The sequence below is a fragment of the Lygodium microphyllum genome, chromosome 28 (assembly GCF_053477565.2).
Source record: "Lygodium microphyllum isolate KBCC chromosome 28, Lygodium_microphyllum_v1.1.10, whole genome shotgun sequence".
Lineage (NCBI taxonomy): Eukaryota > Viridiplantae > Streptophyta > Polypodiopsida > Schizaeales > Lygodiaceae > Lygodium > Lygodium microphyllum.
This window is the reverse complement of record NC_141162.1, coordinates 11,527,726-11,534,246: the sequence shown is the minus strand read 5'-3', so window position 1 is coordinate 11,534,246 and position 6,521 is coordinate 11,527,726. Positions and strand designations below refer to the sequence as shown.

Here is a 6,521-nt window from a genome sequence, read left to right as displayed (position 1 = left end):
TTTAGCCCACCATTTAAGGGTGAAAGTAGCATGTACAATGGCAATGTCATTAGTCATGATTCCACCAGTGTGACACCCTATTGAGAAGTCCCTCTCGAATTCTCCTTGGCCCTTCTAGCAAATTGCAAAGTCATCAATGTCAAGCATAACCTATATTGACAAGAATCTAGTTGAGAATAGTATGCATAGTAACACAAAATGTCTATATATATTGTTGATACATCTACTTCTTACTCGGTATCAACAATAAACTCTGAGGGTTTGGTCAAGTCCACACTTAACTTGGACTCGTCCATCAAGGGGGCTTGTTTCTCTTCTAGGAACATTTTCCCTACCACCATGAAGCTATCTTGTACTCCTTCAAACTCTTAGGTACCGTTTGTAAGTAGGCTCCGCCAAGTTGATGGCATCTCCAAGAGGCATGAGTGTGTGTTGTATTTCCTGAAGCTTTGGATTGCTATGCTACCCCACATGCAAATCTTCAAACATGGGGGGGGGGGGGAATTCATTAGTCATTGCCAACATTTATTCTCCCTCACTAAATAAAATTTATCCATAATATCATGGAGAAACAGAAATTCTTTTTCATCAATGAAGACTTGGATCATGTTATCTATGCAATAGACTACATCAATGGTGGATGGTGCATCCTCTTGCTCACCTAAGCTACTCCTCATTGTTATGTCCACAACAAGCATAGCTCTGTTGACCATAAGGTCTAGAGATTCTATCTCTTTTGAAACCTCACCTTTTTCTCTTGAATTATCTAGTGGTAAAGGCATTAGATCAGGGATGTCTTTCAAAAGGACTTGCTTGTACTCTTTGTAGTCATTGTGACTCTAGAGGGTCCTCAGCTTCATGTTGTAACAAAACAAAAGAAGCCATCCAAGGGAGGTAGTTGATGCCATGTTTATCAATTCCATATTACCTAGTTTACCAAGGAGTGAGGGGCTTGAAATAAGTTGGGTCAAATCTGCATAGAATTGACGTAGTCACTTGCAAAATGCCTTTATGCCATTGATGTACTTCGAAAGATTAAAGGCATCCACTCCTCCATGGAGTCCTCTGGTCCAAAAATGAACTCTTAAAGGTATTTATTAATGTAATCTATAGGGTATTCTACACTTGGACCATGCCACAATACTATATCGTAATACTTGATATTGGGACAAAAGACCTTGTAGAGGTTTGATCTCTCTACCTAGTTTGTGCCTTGAACGACTTGTATGAAGTTGGAAGAAGTGTGATATATGGAGCGAGGAAGGGCATTAAGATGTAAGTGCAAGGATGCTTGTTGGGAAAGAAGTGGTTGGAGAGTTAGAACATTAAAATGAGCCCAATTTAATGGTCTTTTCAAACAATGAACTTAAATTTTTAGTTTTTAAAATTCCATTAAATTTTTAAATGGATTATTTAAAAATTAAAATTTTTACAATATTATAGAAACATATAATGTTTGTGAATAAAAAATGTGTATGAAAATTCACAAAATAAAATTCCTCAATATACTAGTCCTAAATTTTCAACACATCATTTGTCTCTGCAAAATTTTGACCTGCTACAAAACACTTAATACCATATAAATATTCTTAATTATTTTGCGTATCGAAAATGGAAGGTCTAGAAATATAAGTATCTTTAAACAAAACAAAAAAAAATCAATATTAAAGAAGCTCACCTTTCTACCACTAATACATATGTCAAATCTCTTCGTAAAATGCTTTCTATCAGTACAAGATGCTTCACAGATTAAGGAGACTCCAATAATCACTCACTATATTTACATACTCAATGATTCTACTTAGCATATGAATTTGAATATCAAATTCTTGTCACATATCTTCAATCCACTCCAAACAAATGCATTGGCCTCTTTTTTTCATTTAATGTTGGTAATAAAAGCACATGTACAATGGTGAATGTGTAAAGCATCAAATTTCTTCTTCTTCAATGAACTCTATGTACAAACATCTTGCTTTCAATCATTTATGCCATATAAAATATTTCTAATTAAGTTTTAAAAACCTCATGTATCTCTTCCTTTCTTTATATATATATATATATATATATATATATATATATATATATATATATATATATATATATCTCGAAGCAAATAAACCAAATACTAAAATTTTCTCTCTTTTTCTTTTTTTTCTCTCTCTCGAACTATTTTCCTAAAATAACGAGCCAAATATTAATGAAAATAATCTACAAACACTTCACAAAGCTTGACCTATCCAGTGTACGTTTATCACAACAAGTCATTGAAATTTCGCTTCCAGAGAATATAATATGACTATGAAACCTTCGCTTTATTACCACTGCTTGATAATTCTGATCGTCTCCAAGATCACTCTTTGAATCATGAAATAGTGACGTCTTTGAGGATGCAATTTTGCATTTTAGCCATATCTTCTTTTTGGATGGGATCACCTTCAGTCCCCATGGACCAAAGCATGTAGACCAAAGCACAAGGAGCTTTTGATGAATGTCTAGATAGGGATTTACTTGTTGAACATGGCAAGGCAAAGAGATTCCTAGTTTTTGAGGATGGGATGACTCCAACAACAATGCAACCTTGTCATCTTACATTCCTTTCCCCCCATCCATCAAAATGCTTAAAAACCTTATCTCATTTCCAACCTCCACCCCAACAAGTGTAGAGATGAAAACCACAATGAGGTCCAACTAGAGGAGTCCAAGGGAAATGGCTAAAGAGGAGGAAGAACTATCACATGGAAGCCCTAAGGAGAGAGATCCATAGGTACCAAAAGAGAATAGATTTTTTATCAGGAAAACACCTTTGTATGATTAGTGAAGAAAATCCTTCACTCTTACTATGAAGATTGATTTCTCATGCAAGGACTTGCATTGGAAGCTATTAAGAAAGTCACAAAATCTTACCTTGTTGGTCTTTTTGAGAGTCCATATTTGTAACGTGTCCACCTGTTCCCTTTCAGGACACGTCTTAGCAGTCCATTGGAAAGAGAGTCTAGAAAGATTTTTTGTTTGTTAACCCTTTTGTCCTTGTGTTAGGGCCATACCCTATTAACCCAACTTAACCAATACCTTAGGTTTTATTAACAGTAAATCTTGGCAACCATGTCACTCCAAATTATTGATTGATCCTTTTCTTCCAAGCAAATATCTAACTTCCCTTAACTTGGCAATTTTTCCCAAGAAAGGTGATATAACAGGATCATTACTCATCCTCTTGCAAGTTAAACTTGCGTAAGAACCTGCCAACCTCATTCCAAGGAATGGCAACTCTCTTGTGATCAAACCACAAGATCATGGACGTTGCAATTTGTTGCACAAGTGTTGTATCTATTCCAAGGGATCATTTCACCCATTGAACTGTGTTTTCGGGTCAAGGAATTATGATTAGACAAGAAGCAGGGTTTAGGGTGTCTTCATATCCAACCCATTCCTAATTGTACTAGGCCAATCCTAGTACAACGATCGGTCTTCATACTCAACCCATTCCTAATTGTACTAGGCTGACAACGATCGGTCCTAGGGATTCCAAATAAGTCCGAGTTTTAGCATTCGAACGAGTGATCCTTAGGGTAGAAACCCTAGATCGTTTCATGCATGAGCATCCAATTGTCCCTACATTCCGTGAATGTGGGTAGGACCTTTGATTCAAAGGATTTGTCATGGCAATAAGTGCAAAACTAGGTTGAGTCCTTAGTGTGCTAAACCCTAGTTGGCACATGGGGTATTTATCGTATCGATTGAACCATGCCTATGCGAATCCCTTGTGGGTTAGGTGATTTAGATAATTTGATCTACTTGTCTTGCAATAAGGACGAACCATTCCTAGAGATGTTAACTTGATCTAAAAGAGTAAGTTAGTTGCAACATCTCGCAATTCATGTAAACATGCGACTCATTGCTTCTACGTACCGCTAAATTTGCAATAACCCTAACTTTTCATGTTAAAATAAAATCGCATGATAAATTGCAGAATAACTTCCATTGAACCTACTAGGTCTTACATTCAAGGATCATGCCCACAATTCTTTTTCTAAGCTTTTAAGATTTCATGCTTTAATGAACCATGCAGCCTTTCCCTAAATACAACTCTTAATGAACAAAAGACTCCTCAGAAGGTCGGTCTCTAGAAGACCCTTCTTTTTCCACATCAAGAATGCCCTAGCCTGGTTCCACAGCCTCTTTGAAGATGCTTGATTGTAACCATGATGTGCTCACTCTCTTTCCTACACAAACAAAACGATGATCAGCTTGAATGGTTTCTCCACTGGATGTTGTGTACGACTTTGACAAGCTCGAGACACTATCAATGTTCACTTTTGTATTGAGATAAACATTGATCTTCTTCTTGACAAGCCATCTGAGGGTTTTCTTGGAGGCTTTGGGTTCCAAGAATTCAATGAGCCTGTTATCACTGTGCACGAGGGAACTTTCTTCTCAGGACAATCAACGACAATCTCCCCAGCTAATTCCACACCAACAGGCCCTCCTCCAATGATCAAGACACTATTTGCCTCATTCAACTTTTTCTGCTCGGATTGAAAATGTTGAATGCATTTTGTTTTCTTGGCAGGTCCGGTATGGACAGAACCTGTAGAGATGACAAGGAAATCAAAAGGCAGTATTTTGCCAGTGCTAATCACAACCTCAGTGATGGAGGCATTCTCTGCAACCTTCCACGTGCCTGCCTTTCTGTAGGTATTGCGAATGAAGAACGATACACTTTTCGGTAAAATCAGGCTGAACAATGGATCTTAGTCAGCCATACGAGATCTCAAGGTGATCCTTCAGGTTGATAAGAACAACATCACTGTGATGATGGAGAAGCCTCGTAGTGAAGACGCCACTGATGCCCCCTGTGATGATTATATCATCTGTATCTGATTGGATTGCACAGACTGGTTCTCTGTCTTCTCAATTTTCATACTCATTAGCTTCTGGCAATGTGTCCTCATGAGACTCCGCTTCATCACTGCTAGCAACCTCCGTTCATATGCATCTATTTGTGTCTGTAATGTTTTGCAAAGGTTGATGGATAGTTGGTACCTTGCAAAATATAACGACTGCCAAGACACAAAGAAAAAACTGCTCCTTGATTGCTCTCTTCAACAGGAATCAAAAGCAGGTTGAAAGCCTTCTCTCTAAATAGCCATCCGTCCCCTTTCTTTCTGCTTTTTTCGAAGTGCCTTCCAAGAATCCATGAATCGTTTCCAAAAGTCTGCAAATAGAGGGCGATCAACTGCCTTGACGTGGAGATGGTCAAATGTACCTCCAAGTACAACAACACCATATAGATCAGTCTAAATTGATGGATTGAATTGCACAGGGCCATCTCTCACCTCCTCCTCGTGAGCCATACAACTATCTACTACCACCTCCTCACAAGTTACACTTGCTGTAGCCATGGCTTCTCAGTATCATTTACTCTTATCACAAAATTGGAAACCGAGCTCCTTGGCAATTGCACACCCAAACAAAACAAGAGCCAAATAATGGCTATGTTCCTGTGAAATCTCTTTCTTTGCAAGCATTGGTCCTGTGCTCACTCCCACCACTACATGCTCCTTTGCCACATCAGCAATAGCCTACTCCACTAACACACAATCCTTGGTACAATATGGTTTCTAATTCTCAAGATTTCTCATGCCTATCTCTGCATTCCCTTCAATATCTGAGATCAAATAAAGACAAAAGCAAGCTTGCCTTCGCATTTCATTTTCCCCCTCATCCCCTATCTCCATATTTTTATGCTTTAATGCTCCTAAGTTCCTTGAGGTTTCGAAATTAGAAACTTTACTGAAAATTCCCTGGTCTTCTTGAACTCCCTTATCGATACCATTTGTATCTTCAGCATAACCAAACAGCTTGAGAAGCTTGGGAAAACCCTACTACAGACCTAGAGCCCATTCTCCTTCTAAATTGTTTGTAACAAATACCAGATTCACTCCCCAACAACACTTGTCTCTTCTGTGAAATTAAACATGAACCAACTAAAGGCAAAACGTTCAGGCAGAGTAAAACACAATGTCTAAGTATGCACAAAGTAACAAATGTCACACACACAATTTTTTGGTGGATTCCACACCTCGGATACGCAACAATATGACATCCACCCCCTCTGATCCTGCGCATCCTTTGGGTGGGCCATGTAACGTGTCCACTAGTCTCATCCAAGACACGTCTTAGCAGTCCATCGGAAAGGATGTCTAGAAAGCTTCGCCCGGCACTCCAATGGAATGTTACGGGATTTGCGATCTAGGTCTTCCCGTGTCTGCCACGTAGCGGAAGTATCTTGGCCATTCCCACTTAGGATCGACCAGAATTAGGGTTTTTCTGATTGGTCATTAACTAACAGCAACTAGCGTTAGACCCGAGCGAACTACTTTACGCAGAAACGCCAGGTCCAAAGCGGGTTCACGCTGCACTTGGTTCAAGGAGAATGGGAACCGAGAGGGATGCAAAGCTCAACCTCTCTACCATAAGGCATAGTCCCATTCTGTTCCCCTAAAACAACGTAAATC

General features: G+C 38.9%; 1 pseudogene; it reads right to left on the bottom strand.

Annotated features, from left to right (window-relative positions):
* Nucleotides 1–4,161: 4,161 nt before the first annotated feature.
* LOC148011175 (uncharacterized) lies at nt 4,162–5,405 on the bottom strand (annotated as a pseudogene).
* Nucleotides 5,406–6,521: the final 1,116 nt, after the last annotated feature.